This window comes from Leucoraja erinacea, chromosome 14 (assembly GCF_028641065.1).
Source record: "Leucoraja erinacea ecotype New England chromosome 14, Leri_hhj_1, whole genome shotgun sequence".
NCBI lineage: Eukaryota > Metazoa > Chordata > Chondrichthyes > Rajiformes > Rajidae > Leucoraja > Leucoraja erinaceus.
Window position 1 is genome coordinate 43100248 of NC_073390.1, and position 16395 is coordinate 43116642.

The following is a 16395-nucleotide window of genomic DNA, read 5'->3' on the forward strand; positions in this document are numbered from 1 at the left end:
CCTGGTTGCTCCGGTTTCCTCCCACACTCCAAAGACGTACAGGTTTGTCTGTTAATTGGCTTGGTATAAAAATGTAAAATTGACCCTAATGTTAGTTTGCGGGGATCGGTGGTCGGCCTGGACTCAGTGGGCCAAAGGGCCTGTTTCCACGCTGCTTCTCTAGACTAAATCTAAGAGATGAGAAAAACATTTTTTACACAGAGAGTGGTGAATCTGTGGAATTCTCTGCCACAGAAGGTAGTTGAGGCCAGTTCATTGACTATATTTAAGAGGGAGGTAGATGTGGCCCTTGTAGCTAAAGGGATCAGGGGGTATGGAGAGAAGGCAGGTACAGGATACTGAGTTGGATGATCAACCATGATCATATTGAATGGCGGTGCAGGCTCAAGGGGCCGAATGGCCTACTCATGCACCTATTTTCTATGTTTCTATGTTTCTATGTAAACTCACGGTTCACTGGAAAATTTGCACACTAAAGTGTAATATGCAAAAAAGGTGACTTAAAAGTGTATTGCAGCTATTAATAGAAGTAATATTCAGTAATCTAAAAAAACTATTTGGCACCAAGAAAGTTCTGAGGCTATCGGATTATCAGAGTGCTGTTCAATAAATGATTTGTTTAAAATGGTGGTTCTTGGCATGGAAGTTGAGGAAATGGGGTATATTATCTTCTTCTTCTTGCGAACGGCGTGTACAGCCTAAAGTTGTTGAACAACTTGTTCTATTTGATCTTATTTGATTGTGCACGCCGGGTTGATTGCATTTGTCGAAACAGGGCGGACCACGTGAAGGTTGCAATCCTCCACCCCGGCGATATTATCTCATCACAATGGAAAGAAATACAGAATTTCAAAACCATTACGACCTTTCTGTCCTGGGCCTCCTCCATTGCCAGAGTGAGGCACAGCGCAAATTGGAGGAACAGCACCTCATATTTCGCTTGGGTAATTTACACTCCAGCAGTATGAACATTGACTTCTCCAATTTCAGGTAGTCCTTGCTTTCTCCCTCCTTCCCCTCTCCCAGCTCTCCCACAAGCCTACTGGCTCTGCCTTTTCCTTTCATTTTCCCGCCCCCCTCCCCCGACATCAGTCTGAAGAAGGATATCGACCCTAAACGTCGTCTATTCCTTCTCTCCATAGATGCTGCCTCACCCGGAGTTTCTCCAGCATTTTTGTCTACCTACGGCATGGATGGAGATTACTTCTTCTCAATGAGTCTGCACTGGCACCTAGCTGAGGAGAAAGAATGTGCAATAGCAAAATTGAGTCCATAGAATAAAATGATCACTGGAATATGGACAAAAATCAGGGAGTGCCATCAGAAATGGTATATGAATGGTGGACTATGGTGAACCCAAACCAAGATATTTTTTTGTTTATGTTGATGATTTAGATAAGTGCATCCTTGATAAACTTTTGCACCTCTACTCTACAAATTCTAGCATCTGCCGTTCCTTTTGTCTCAATGTTAACACAAAGGGAATCATGGGCTTTACATAGGCAAGAGAACAAAAGGTTTGTTATGTTGAACTTTGATAGTAAGATTAAACGAGTACTTACCAGTATGAAGTTTGATCTGTATTTTATGAGGAGTTACGGTGAGGTATTACGTGAAGATCCCAGCCCAGTGCGGCATACTTCGAAGCAGCGGTGTGAAATCACAGGATAGACACAATATTTGAAGTAAGATAGTAAAGATCATGAGACATCAGTTTATTAGTTTGATCTATATATTGAGGGTGGGAGCGGAGGGCACGTAATACCTCACCGTAACTCCTCATAAAATACAGATCAAACTTCATACTGGTAAGTACTCGTTTAATCTTACTATTTTACTTCGGAGTCACGTGAGTGATTCCGTGAAGACTTCAAAGGTCTGTGATTTCAAACCGTGTAACAGTTTTTATTTCACTCACTGCCGAAGTTTTTGAGGGAGGAAGTGTTATCGTAATCAACCAGTGGATCTGCTTTCACAAGAAACAGAAAGGTATTTGTTAACAATAACAACATAAAGAGCTCCCCTGAGCTTAAATTAATATTGCAGTTTGTAATATTCTTTCTGCAATTAAATCAGGTTTATCAACGGTTTACAATAAAAATGTTCTGAACGTCGTTCCCTTGACCATTCTGCCGTATTGAGAATGTGGTCAACCGGGATGTCCATTCGTTCAGCCGCTGATATCAATGCTGCCCTAGTGGAATGGGATTAAAATGTATTATTATCTATTCCGGCAGCTTTCAGTACCTGTTTGAGCCACCTTGGAGTGGTTTGGCTCGTACCCCGTCTTGGGGTTTCTGTGGTTGACCCATAGGCTTTCCTCTCCCTCTAAGATTGTGGGTTGTGTCTATATATTGTAGTAGATGGGTCACCACACTCAACCTGGACTCTGGTGGGTAGGCCCGGAATCCCACCAGTGAATTGGGCGTTCCTGGTCCATATAGCCATATAACGATTACAGCACGGAAAACACAGGCGATCTCGACCTTACTAGTCCGTGCCGAACTCATAATCTCGCCTAGTCCCATATACCTGCGAGTTAGATTTTTACCAGACCTAGAATATGAACGTGATGCGTCTGGGGTAATCACCATGTTATCCAGTCTAGTTTTATGGAGTGACTGGACTCTGTGAGCATATACGAGAGCCATAAGCATGAGCGTTTTTAACATAGATTGAGCAAGCTGAGGGATCTGGCTGGTGCCATTCTCTGAGATATGTCAATATCACACCAATATCCCATACATGGGTATACCTGGGTTTTTGGGGCTTATTATTATAGTTGCCCTTCATAAGTTTATCTTCAGTGGATGGGATCCCATGCTCTGCTGTCATGCTGCTTTAGATAAGCAGACAAGGCGCTCCATGCTGTATTTACGGCACTGTAACTCACCTTTTAGTCATGGTGTAGATGTTCCAGGAACTCCAATACGTCAGTGGTTGAATAGTTTGGTATGTTGTCCCTGCGTCGTGGCAGTATTTTACCCATGTTAGCTCTTGGTGACTGTTCACAGGGATGCCGACATGGTGGTAATGGTTCCTTTGGATAATCCCAGTCCCTGGTAAGGTCTATTCAAAACCTGCACCCAGGAGTTTGATGTTTTTCTGGCATGGGTGGCTTGTGCCTGATACTGGGTTGAGTCAGCAACCATGGTCCACTAGGGAAATCCATAGGTGACTCGCCCACCGTGTCGTGATGAACTGGGAACCATGGCTGTGTAGGCCGGTCGGGCACGTTCAATATCTCGGAGACAGATTCCATCTGTATTACGAAGTGCCCGACGGATGAGGCAGAAGGGAGGAAGGCAAAGCAGAAATTCCCCCTTCCAGCGTGTAGGCATCTATCGCTGCTGCCTCTGATCTGGTTCCTAAGTCACATACATAGGTTACTGCGATTCCGTCTTGTGCAACCAAATTGATATCTGGCTTTCAAACTGCTTAATACCTTTAGCAGATATTTTGGGTTTGACATCTATTCAATGTTATCATAAATTTTACCCGTGACGTGGTGTCTCCCACTGTTCTAGCTTCCTAGGAAATAGGCAGCTGATAGTTAAAATGTCTTTTGACACACCATTGCCAGATCTGTTTCCAATTTGTTGCACGATAGTGATTTTATGCTCCCCATATGGTTGATATAAGCCACCACCATAGTATTATCAATCCGTAACCGCATAAGTACGTGCTGCATTTGAAATACATATGCTTTTTAGCCCAATAGGCGATCACCAATCCCAAATAGTTGGTGCCCGGTGTGTGTAGTAATGATGATTCTGAATTGGTCCATCTGTTACCTGTGCTGGATATGGAGTTTAGTTGCTCCCCAGCCTAAAGTACTGGCATCGGTTTTTAATAACCAAGTTGGGATTGGTGACAATAATAGGGCTGAAAACTATGCCAAACATATGTCTGCCCACCACTGTAATTGTGATATAGCTTCAGTGGGTACATTCATGATTTGATTATAGTGACCCAAGCACCTTGGCAGAGTAACAGTCATATGGATGGAATTGATATTGAAGCCCAGATAATCCATGGTAGTTAACGGCTTCAATACTGGTTTATCTGGGCGTGGGATGAACCTCAGTGCTTTAGGGAGCTGTTTCGTAGCTAGAACTGCTGCCACAGCTAATTCCTTTGTTTCCCCTAATATGAGGATATTATCCAATATATGCCATGATTAGATTCAAATTTAATTTTAATTGTCATTGTCAGTGTATAGTACAGAGACAACGAAATGCATTGGAAACAACGAAATGCATTGCTTGTTTTCTTAATATTTTCATGGCTATTTTTAATATTTATAATAGTTTAGGGCTGAGGTTAGACCATTGGGAATGCTCTATTCCATAGTTGCCCTAACCGGGATATCCATTATCCAGGTAAAATTTTTTAGGTATCTACAATGATCCTAGTGTATGGGTATAGATAGTTTGCATCTTCCATATCAATGCTCGCCATAAGGTATCCTTTGGAGATCAGATGTCTGGCAGTGACAAAAACCCGTCTCCATCTTAAAGTGTATATACTCAACAGATTTATTTAGTGATATTAGATCAATGATGATGTTACATTCACGATCTTTTGTAGTTTTAGTGAATATATTCGATACAAATTCCAATGGTTCATGTTTACTCTCATGATCCATTTAGTGATGAGCCTTTCTAGTTCAGCTTGACCTTCTCACTTCTCTTTCTTAGAGGGAGAAAATGCCCTTTGGGCGCTTTGCTGAACTGGTGGTAATATGCCCAATTTGAATTCAAGTTTATATCCATTAATACTGTTGAGTATATATTAGTTATTTGTGACTGCACCCATGCTTTATCAACAAGTGTAAATGCCCCCCCCCCCCCCCGCAGTTAGTAGAACACCCTTATTTAGTGTAAACTGGGAGGAACCAGACTACCTACCTCCATGTTTATTGTTTTTTCATGAAGGCTTAGTTATGCTGGTATGCTGGTGCTGTCGGTGGGGCGGCGCATTTTCCCACGGCTCCGCTCTGGGCCCCTGTCTAAAAAGAACTTTGGGGGTAATGTGAAGCGGTCGCCAGGCTTTCACCAGTCCTTGTTCGATATTTGCTGGTGGATGCCAAGGGGTGCTGCCAGCTGGGTGTTGGATGCGATGTCCTGCTCGTTCCATGTCAGTCGAGTATCCCAAATTTGGGAACATCTTAGGCGTCAGCACACTCGTAGTGCAACGGGATAGTCTCATCCTGGGAGAACCACCTTGGTGATCATGGCGTCTCGCCTGCCAGGTGAGTATGATCCGTGGAAACAACGAGCAAAGGCGGTGACATCTTAACCCTCTGTTAGGAGCTTCAAAGTTCGCTGCTTTTAGCTCTTGTCTGCGAGTCTGCTGACCCAGCTGCCTGCGGATTTGCCTCTAGAAAGGCCTACTCCTGCAGGGCTTTGTTTGGGAAGATGGTCGCGTGGAGGAGCCATGTAGTGGCCCACGACACCCAGTAGCTCTTCCTGATCCTGCTCCTCTGGCATACTGCTGTTCTCGTCCGCCTGCCCAGCGTTTAAGCCAGCCCAGCCCTGGCCTCCTTAGCTAGCCTCAAAAGAGGGAGCAAAAGGGTGTGCTATAAATTGGAGGAGGCATAGCTCAAACTCCATTGTTGTATCAATCCCTCAACAAGGGAGATGGCTAGTGCAATAGCACTGGGGTAGGATTGTCAGCTCCCTTGGCATTCAGCCAGTGCCCCTCGTTTTCCCTGGAGGTGAACTCCATGACCTCCTCTGGCTTGGGGAGACAGACATACTTGTTTTTGCTGTCTCCAGCCTGTTCCAGTGTTGGAGGAAGTTGGTTCCTGTAGAACCTGTAATTTTGGTACGTTTTTTGTCTTACCTGTATGTAGAGGCTGCCTGTCGTTTTTCAGGCGGCATTGTAGCGGTTCCCGGGCAGCGATTCTCCTTGTCAGGAGTCTGCAGGGCTGCCGGTCGGGTTTTTAAACTTCCCGCCGGTCCGCTGCTGTTACCAAACAGCTGTTCAGCGGACCGGCATAGCGCAGCTCCCTGTCAGCGGTCCGCAGCCTGTGCGGTCCCGTTTGCGCCTTTCCCCCTCCACTGTCGGCTCCTTCGCTGGAGTCGAACGGGGGCCGCTTCCTCTGCTACTTTGCTCCCCCTGGAGCAAAAAACCACGGCCCGATTAAGGTAAGTACTTACCTCACGTCCTTGGAGCGCCCGACTCCCGCTGGCCGCAGTTTGCACAGCTGTGCGATAATGCCGCACCTGCGCACTGGGCTGGGATCTTCACGGAATCACTCACGTGACTCCGAAGTAAAATTCAATACAAGTTAGGCTACAGCTTGAAAACAGTGTCCCATTCTGTACGCCACACTAGGAGGAGTGTGGGAATCCTAAAGTGCACAGAGAAGGATTACTGGAATTTTTAACTACAAGGTTTAACTGGAGAAGCTCGAGTTGTTTTCCATTAAGCAAAAAATTTCAAAGAAGCTTTGATAGTGTTGGTTCATAGAAACATAGAAACATAGAAATTAGGTGCAGGAGTAGGCCATTCGGCCCTTCGAGCCTGCACCGCCATTCAACATGATCATGGCTGATCATCCAACTCAGTATCCCGTACCTGCCTTCTCTCCATACCCCCCGATCCCCTTAGCCACAAGGGCCACATCTAACTCCCTCTTAAATATAGCGATGGGATGGATAGAATTTCTTCTAATTAATGAATATTTAATAGGAAAATGAGACACAGAATAATAAGTGATGAGCTATAGATACAGGGCAGAGTTGGAAATTAGTAAAAACATTTTGGGGAGCAGAAAGCCAATGACATGGAGCGTACTGCTAATAAGGAGGAAGGACACAGTCATAACAGGCCTTTTATAAAGTAACTGGTAGGCAATTAAGGGGAAATAGAATATAGATAAGTCTAGCACAACTACAAGTCCCTCGGCCCACAATGTCTGTGCCAAACATGATGCTGAGACCAACTCTTAACTGCCTGCTCATAATTCAGATCCCTCCATTCACTGCATATCTATATGCCTATCCAAAAGTCTCCCTAATTGCTACTATCACATCTGCCTCAACCACCGCCCCCTAGTTCTTCCAGTTTGTAGGTCAAGAAGAAATAAGCAGGATAATGGAACTGATTATATTGCTCTACGTAAGAGGTGGTATAGAATCAATGGGCCAAATAGCTTATTTCTATTTTGTAAATCTCATATGATGTTGGAAGCTTAATACAGGGGGTGAGTCACATGCCACGGAGTTGAGGATCAGCTTAACTTTTCCCAGGTCATCAACTTGACACATTAACTCGATTGGTTTCCCCGTTGGTGTGTTTAAAGCATCTGGTTTTAATTCAGATTTTCAATATTCATATGATTAATACGAGTTTAATCAGGGAAATAGGAAATAAGGACACTGAACACTAATCCGTATGGATCAAATTTAAAGGATGCATGGTTTATTTTATACATAATGTGGAGGTTAGGGCAGTAAGGTGCCCAAGTACGAATAACTTTAGCTATCAAGAAACTAAGGCTCCTCTTTGATTTGGTGGTTATTTTTCATTAATAATGAAACAACAAAAATTATAGAGACTTTTGTTGCGGTTTAGTGGTTAAAGTTATATGCATTGACTTTCTAATTGCAGTTGCTAAAATGTTACATTATCGGTATCAAAATTGATTGTCCCCATGCAGTGGCTGCATGGAAAGATTAGCTCGGGGAAATAACAAGTATAGAACAGTTGGTTTCAGATTTCAAGAAAGTATGCAGTGATATCCCCCGAGGTTCACATTAAAGCTTGAAGAAAATATAGAAATATATTAACCACACTGATCTCGGTTTGAGCATACAGATATAATTTCAATGTGATCAGATCACAACAAACTAATAAACAGTGAAGTGAATAGTCAAGAGCCCAGAGTGTCCATTTGTCACTTGCACCAGATGTGAACGAGAACAATGAAATTCTCACTTGCTGTAACTTTACAAAAACATTTGATGCAGCAACAAAAATGAATATTTCAAATACATCAAATTTCGCTGTACCTTAATTGGTACATGTGACAATTAAATTGAATCTTGAATCTTGAAATATACAATAAATTAACAAATATTTTAAGTAAATGAGATCATGATAATGCAAAAACTGAAGTACAAACACATAGTGGTGCAGAGTCTGTAGTTGGAGGAAGTTGTCCTTGAACCTGGAGGTAAAGGTACTCAAAGACTCCTATGCTTCCTTCTCAATGGAGACATTGAGAAGAAAGCATGGTCAGGATGCAGTGGCACATGAAGAACATTGATGTGATGCAGTGGCACATGAAGAACTTAGATGAAATATTCGGTGACATGCCAAATTTCTTCAAAGTTTTGAGGAAGTACAGTCAAGAACTTCAGGAGCACACAGACAGATTAATGAAAAAGAATGACAAACAGCAGATAAAATTTACCACATGATCAAGAAGAGATTCATTTAATAAGGATGCTGAAACACGAACTAAGTGGTTCCATTTTTAAAATGGTGGAGGTACAGTGATACTTGGAGATTTATGCGCATAAAAATTATTCAGGTGCATGGAATATTTGTTGAGACAATTAAGAAATGTTATGGAAATTTTCAAAAACAAATATGTTTTTGATAAAGTAAATGAGGAGGAACTCTCCAGTGGCAGATGGCTACAGAGAATTAAGAGGAATAGCAAAAGAACCAGATGTCTTTTTGAACAACGATGAATTTATATGATTTGCAACACCCCAAGTAGGTTATTGGTAGAAGCAGATTTAGTATACCTTTCCAGTCAGAAGCAGGTAAATTATTGAAAGTATAAAAAACGTATACACATGTACAGGGCAAGAGCAGGGAGCAGGAGCCTTACAAAGAGATTGATGTTAGGCATAACATCAATCCTCCTAACAGGACCTCCTGTTAGGAAATGAGACGGGTCAGGTGGCAGAGGTAAGCGTTGGGGAACAGTTCAGGACCAGTGATCACAATACCATTAGTTTCAATATAATTATGGAGAGGGTCAGAACTGGACCTAGGGTTGAGATTTTTGATTGGAGAAAGGCTAACTTTGAGGAGATGCGAAAGGATTTAAAAGGAGTAAATTGGGACAGTTTGTTTTATGGGAAAGATGTGGAAGAGAAATGGAGGACATTTAAAGGTGAAATTTTAAGAGCATCTTTATGTCCCTGTTCGGTTGAAAGGAAATAGTAAAAATTGGAAAGAGCCATGGTTTTCAAGGGAAATGGGACACTTGGTTCGGAAAAAGAGAGAGATCTACAATAATTATAGGCAGCATGGAGTAAATGAGGTGCTTGAGGAGTATAAAGAATGTAAAAAGAATCTTAAGAAAGAAATTAGAAAAGCTAAAAGAAGATATGAGGTTGCTTTGGCAAGTAAGGTGAAAGTAAATCCAAAGGGTTTCTACAGCTATATTAATAGCAAAAGGATAACAAGGGATAAAATTGGTCCATTAGAGAGTCAGAGTGGACAGCTATCTGCAGAGCCAAAAGAGATGGGGGAGATATTGAACAATTTCTTTTCTTCGGTATTCACCAAGGAGAAGGATATTGAATTATGTGAGGTAAGGGAAACAAGTAGAGCAGCTATGGAAAATATGAGATTCAAAGAAGAGGAAGTACTGACACTTTTGAGAAATATAAAAGTGGATAAGTCTCCAGGTCCGGACAGGATATTCCCTAGGACATTGAGGGAAGTTAGTGTAGAAAAAGCAGGGGCAATGACAGAAATATTTCAAATGTTATTAGAAACGGGAATAGTGCCGCAGGATTGGCGTACTGCGCATGTTGTTCCATTGTTTAAAAAGAGGTCTAAGAGTAAACCTAGCAATTATAGACCTGTTAGTTTGACGTCAGTGGTGGGCAAATTAATGGAAAGGATACTTAGAGATAGTATATATAAGCATCTGGATAAATAGGGTCTGAGTAGGAACAGTCAACGTGAATTTGTGCCTGGGAGGTCATGTTTGACTAATGTTCTTGAATTTTTTGAAGAGGTTACTCTGGAAATTGATGAGGGTAAAGCAGTGGATGTTGTATATATGGACTTCAGTAAGGCCTTTGACAAGGTTCCTCACGGAAGGTTGGTTAAGAAGGTTCAATTGTTGGGTATTAATGGTGGAGTAGCAAGATGGATTCAACAGTGGCTGAATGGGAGATGCCAGAGAGTAATGGTGGATGGTTGTTTGTCAGGTTGGAGGCCAGTGACTAGTGGGGTGCCACAGGGATCTGTGTTGGTTCCACTGTTGTTTGTCATGTACATCAATGATCTGGATGATGGTGTGGTAAATTGGATCAGTAAGTATGCAGATGATACTAAGATAGGTGGGGTTGTGGATAATGAAGTAGATTTTCAAAGTCTACAGAGAGATTTATTCCAGTTGGAAGAGTGGGCTGAAAGATGGCAGATGGAGTTCAATGCTGATAAGTGTGAGGTGCTACATCTTGGCAGGACAAATCAAAATAGGACGTACATGGTAAATGGTAGGGAATTGAAGAATGCAGGTGAACAGAGGGATCTGGGAATAACTGTGCACAGTTCCCTGAAAGTGGAATCTCATGTAGATAGGGTGGTAAAGAAAGCTTTTGGTGTGCTCACCTTTATAAATCAGAGCATTGAGTATAGAAGTTGGGATGTAATGTTAAAATTGTACAAGGCATTGGCGAGGCCAATTCTGGAGTATGGTGTACAATTTTGGTCACCTAATTATGTCAACAAAATAGAGAGAGTACAGAGGAGATTTACTACAATGTTGCCTGGGTTTCAGCAACTAAGTTACAGAGAAAGGTTGAACAAGTTAAGGCTTTATTCTTTGGAGCGCAGAAGGTTAAGGGGGGACTTGATAGAGGTCTTTAAAATGATGAGAAGGATAGACAAGAGTTGACGTGGATAAGCTTTTCCAACTGAGAGTAGGGAAGATTCAAACATGACTTGACTTGAGAATTAAGGGACAGAAGTTCAGGGGTAACATGAGGGGGAACTTCTTTACTCAGAGTGGTGGCTGTGTGGAATGAGCTTCCAGTGAAGGTGGTGGAGGCAGGTTCGTTTTTATCATTTAAAAATAAATTGGATAGTTATATGGACGGGAAAGGAATGAAGGGTTATGGTCTGAGCGCAGGTATATGGGACTAGGGGAGAATACGTGTTTGGCACGGACTAGAAGGGTCGAGATGGCCTGTTTCCGTGCTGTAATTGTTATATGGTTATAATGGCTGAATGACCTCTGTTATATTACTTTATGATCGTCTGGACGGATCTATATTTTCAGTGTTAAAGACCACTTACTCTGGAAAGTTGCTACTTCTTGCACATACTTCCCAAACACACATCCAATCAGCACATTATTCATAAATCATTAAACAATATGCTACCAAGCATGTTCAACAAATTCAACATTTTCAAGCTGAAGAGCCTCTAATAATTTCTTTAATCTTGAAATGCATGACCCAAGTATAATTTTATTTGATTCTCATTCTTTGTTCTCAGAAGAAAAATCTAGCTTGCCCCAACTCATATCTTTAACCCTTAAATCTTATTTCTAACATAATTGCTTTCCCCTGAATGGAGTCTCCGTGAATCTCTACTCGGTTGCATCATTTTCTCCTGACCTTCGAAACATGGTAAAATCTTAGAAGTCTTTCCCAAGATGTACAAAAAGCTAAAATTAAACTGCTGAAACTGTGTTCTTTTAACCATGATGGACGGAAACTTCCATTTTCTTACGGCATTTGTCATTCAGAAACAGAAGGTCTGCAGCTACGAGTGAACAATGATCTGGAGGGGAATGATTTAGGTGCTTGCGGGAGTTGCATTAAATTAATGCATAAGACCCATCAACAGAATCGGAATGAAGGAGAATTTGAGTCAAAGATGAATATGATGAAGATGAGAGACTGGTGAAAATTATGCCTAGTTAACTATTTAAATGAATGGAAAGAAAATCCCAATGGATTTGACAAGTGTATAAAATAGGCAGCCCATCTGTTACCCACTATTTTATGCTTTCTTGAAGTTGATTTTATGCCAAGTATGCTTATTGTACGAAAAATGCTGAAAATTGAGTTTAGTGCAGATGATAAATTGTTTTCGAGCTCTGATCCAAATTTTTTTTTTTTTTTTTTTTTTTAATATTTTATTTTAAGTAAGTAGTCATATGGCACCAAAGTGCCTAATATATATTTTCATAATACATTTTATGTACAACTTATTTTTTTTTGCTACATTGAAAAAAGATTAGAATAAGAAAAAGAAGTTAGATAGTAAAGGATAGAAAGATGTGAAATATATAGTGTGTGAAGAAAGAAAACGAGTAAATGAAGAAAGTTGAGAGAGAAAATAGAGAAAAGAAAATAAAATAAAAAAGAAAAGGAGATCATTATTTATAATCTTGACCAACCCTCGTCCAGTCCTGAAACAGCTATTTTTTACAATTGTGTTGCACCATAAGATTCCAAAAAAAACGACGAATGGAGACCAACTCATTATGAATTGGTCTGATTTATCCATTAGGAGGAATCGCATTTCCTCAAGATGAGCGGTGTCCAACATACTTGCAATCCACATTTTAAGAGTTGGTATTGATGTACCCTTCCAAAATTTAAGTATTAATTTTTTTGTTATTATTAAACCATAGTTAAGGAATAGATTTTGAGATGTGTTCAATTAATTCCCATCTTCCATTACACTAAATATAATCATTTCAGTATTAGGTTCCATTCTTGTCTTGAATAATTTTGTAAATATTTCAAAAATATAATTCCAAAATCTACAAAGTTTTATGCAGGAAACTAAGGAGTGTGTTATAGTTGCCTTTTGGGCTAGACATTTATCACAAGTGGCGGATATATTTGGATAAAATTTGTTCAATCTTGTTTTTGAATAATATAATCTATGTACAATTTTAAATTAAATTAGATTATGTCTTACATTAATTGAACATTTGTGAATATATATCAGGTATTTTTCCCATTTAACCTTCGTAATTTTTATCATTAGTTCCCGTTCCCACTCTTCTCTAAGTACCTCTGTCGATGGTAGGTCTATATTTAGAATATTATTATATAAATATGATATTAATTTTTGTGAGTCAGCTTCAATATTCATTGCTTCTTCCAATAAATCAGGAGTTACTTTTTGATATCCTTGTATATATTTTTTCACGAAATCGCAAATCTGAAGATATTTAAAATATTGATTGTTTTTCAATTTAAATTTTAATTGTAGTTGTTGGAATGATAGTAGGTTTCCCATTTCGTACATATCTCCGATCCTTCTAATTCCGAGACTTTCCCATTGGTTATATGTCTTATCAATAAGAGATGGTTTAAATAAAGGGTTATTCGCTATTGGCATTAACAGTGATAGATTTCTTAATTTTAAAGATAATTTTATTTGTTTCCAAATTCTTATTGTACCATATATAATTGGGTTCTTCTTATATATTGTGTTATTCAGTTTTTTTGGGGAGAAGGGGATCGTTCCTATATTACAAGGATGGCAATCCTCCTTCTCCATTTTTATGCATTCTGTCTGTTGGGTAGAACTATCCAACCAATAAATCATATTCTTAATATGCACTGCCCAGTAATAATACATAAAATTCGGAAGTGAAAGTCCCCCGACCTCTTTTGGTTTACATAAGTGTTTTTTTTGTGATTCTATGTGATCTATAGTCCCAAATATAATTAGTAATATTAGAGTCTAATTTAAAATATATATATTTTGGTATATATACCAGTATAGACTGAAATAGGTATAGTAATTGTGGTAGAAAGTTCATTTTTATTGCATTTATTCCACCTAATAATGATAAGGGAAGTGTTTTCCAAAATTTAATCAGCGTATTGTTTATTTAATAAAGGTATGAAATTAGCATTGAATAATGTTTTATATTTTCTAGTAATCTGAATACCCAAATATTTAAATTTTTCTGTTGCGATTTTAAAGGGGAACTTCAATAAGTGTGTAGGTTCTTGAGGTTTTAATGTCATGATTTCACTTTTATTCCAGTTTATTCTATATCCAGAAAAATACCCAAATTCCTCTATTAAGTTTAATAAATTTGGTATGCTCGTTTGTGACTTTGTAATATATAAAAGTATATCGTCTGCATATAATGAGATTTTATTCTTTGAGTCCCTGGTATTATAGCCCTGAATATTCGGATGAATTCTTATACTTTCAGCCAGGGGTTCTATCATAAGGGCAAATAGCAGGGGTGATAGTGCACATCCCTGCCTATTACCCCTTGATAGTTGAAATTTTTGAGATAACATGTTATTAGTTAAAATTCTTGCCATCGGTTTATCATATAATAATTTTACCCATTTTATAAAATTCTCTCCCATATTAAATTTTTGTAGTACTTTATATAAGTATTGCCACTCTACCTGATCAAATGCTTTCTCTGCATCCAAAGAAATAATTGATATATCTTCTTCCTCTACTTTATGCGAGTACATTATATTAAACAGGCGTCTCAGATTATTAAATGAGTATCTTTTAGGTATAAACCCCGTTTGATCAGGGTTTATCAATTTACTAATATATTTGCTTAATCTTCTTGCTAAAATCTTTGCTAAAATTTTCTGATCTGTATTTAAAAGTGATATAGCTCTGTACGAGCCCGGATCTTCTAAATCTTTATCTTTTTTTGGAATAAGCGTAATAGTTGATTCTGTTAGTGTTTCAGGTAGTTTGTTTTCTTTAAAAGCATGGGAGTATAAATTAAATAAATAAGGGGTCGTTATCTCATGAATTTTTTTATAAAATTCATTATTAAAACCATCTGGAACGGTGTCTTACCATTTTTCAGCGATTTTATTGTTTCACCTATTTCTTTGATTGTAATTTGAGCTCCTAGTTCCTCTTGTTCCAAAAGGTCCAGTATTGGAAGATTACAGTTATCTAGAAATGTTTTTATTTTGCTATCTTCTTTTTTAATTTTAGATGTATGTAAGTTTTGGTAAAATTGGGCAAATCTATTATTAATATCTTTAGGTAGTATTAGTAATTCACCTTTCTCTGATTTAATTTTGGTTATAGTATTTTCCTTTTCTTGTTTTTTCAATTGGCGAGCTAAAAGCTTATGTGGTTTGTCACCAAACTCAAAATGTTCCTGTTTTGTAATTTGGAATAGTCTTATTACTCTTGCCGATAAAATTCGATTAAGTTTAAATTTCAGTAATATTATCTTATTGTGTTTATCTGTCGTGGAATCTTTGGCATTATCCAACTCTAACTGTCTGATTTCTTGTTCTAACAACAATTGTTCTGTCTTATTCTTTTTATTTTGAAAACTTTGATATGAAATTATAATTCCTCTCATAAATGCCTTAAAAGTTTCCCATAATAAAGAAGGCAAAGTACCTGGTATATCATTTGTATCGAAAAAAAGTTTCATTTGTTGTTTTAAATATTGATAGCCTTGCACGTCATTTAAAATATGTGTATTAAACCTCCAAAACATTTTTTTACTCGGCATTCCCTCAAATTTTACTGAAAATGTCAACGGAGAGTGATCTGAGATATTACTAATGTGGTATGTTGGGTTGTTTGTATATGGCATTAATTTCATATCCACTAAAAAATAATCAATTCTTGAATAAGTTTTATGCACCGAAGATTAAAACGAGTATTCCCTTCCAACTGGATTAGCAGATCTCCATACATCTATTATATTAGTATTTTTATATATATATGTATTTAGAAATTCGCTAGTCTTAGATTTTAAATTACTCTTCTTTTGTTTTGCTGATTTATCTAGATATGAATCTAAAACACAGTTAAAGTCCCCCCCTATTATCACATTTTGGTAATTAAACTCTGATATTATGTCAATAATTTTATCAAAAAATTGGGGGTTATCAAAATTCGGAGCATAAATATTTATCAAAGTTAGTGGGGTTGCATAAATTTCACCCGAAACTATAATATACCTTCCCTCTTTATCTGATATAGTATTCTTTAATTTAAAAGGAATACCTTTCCTAATAAGAATAGCTGTACCCCTAGATTTAGAAGTAAATGAGGAGTAGTATGTTTGGCCTATCCAATTCGCCTTTAATCTTATTTGTGTTTGTTGTTTCATGTGTGTCTCCTGCAAAAACATTATGTCGCTTTTCAACGATTTTAGTTGGGCAAATATTTTACCCCTCTTAATTGGTTCGTTGGCACCCCTTATATTCCAACTACAAAATGTAATTCCTCCATTCTTTATTTGTCTATCGTCTTGCATTGTAAATCAAGGTAATATTCCTGAATCATATGGTGCAACCAAATACCTCAGAATTTTAGGACTTGGGTGGTCATCCTGGTTTATTAGATTTATATTGCATCTCCTTCTTGTAAAGTGCCTTAGAAAAAGAAAGAAAGAATGTGATATACAATTACTTTCAA

The 16395-nt window shown here is 38.5% G+C and overlaps 1 long non-coding RNA gene across 1 annotated transcript in view; it reads right to left on the reverse strand.

Annotated features, from left to right (window-relative positions):
* Positions 1 to 8317: 8317 nt before the first annotated feature.
* LOC129703645 (uncharacterized) overlaps positions 8318 to 16395 on the reverse strand; it is a 54236-nt gene continuing 46158 nt past the window's right edge. The window contains exon 3 of the long non-coding RNA XR_008724599.1: positions 8318 to 16352. This is a non-coding gene — a long non-coding RNA (uncharacterized LOC129703645). The remainder of the gene's footprint in view (positions 16353 to 16395) is intronic.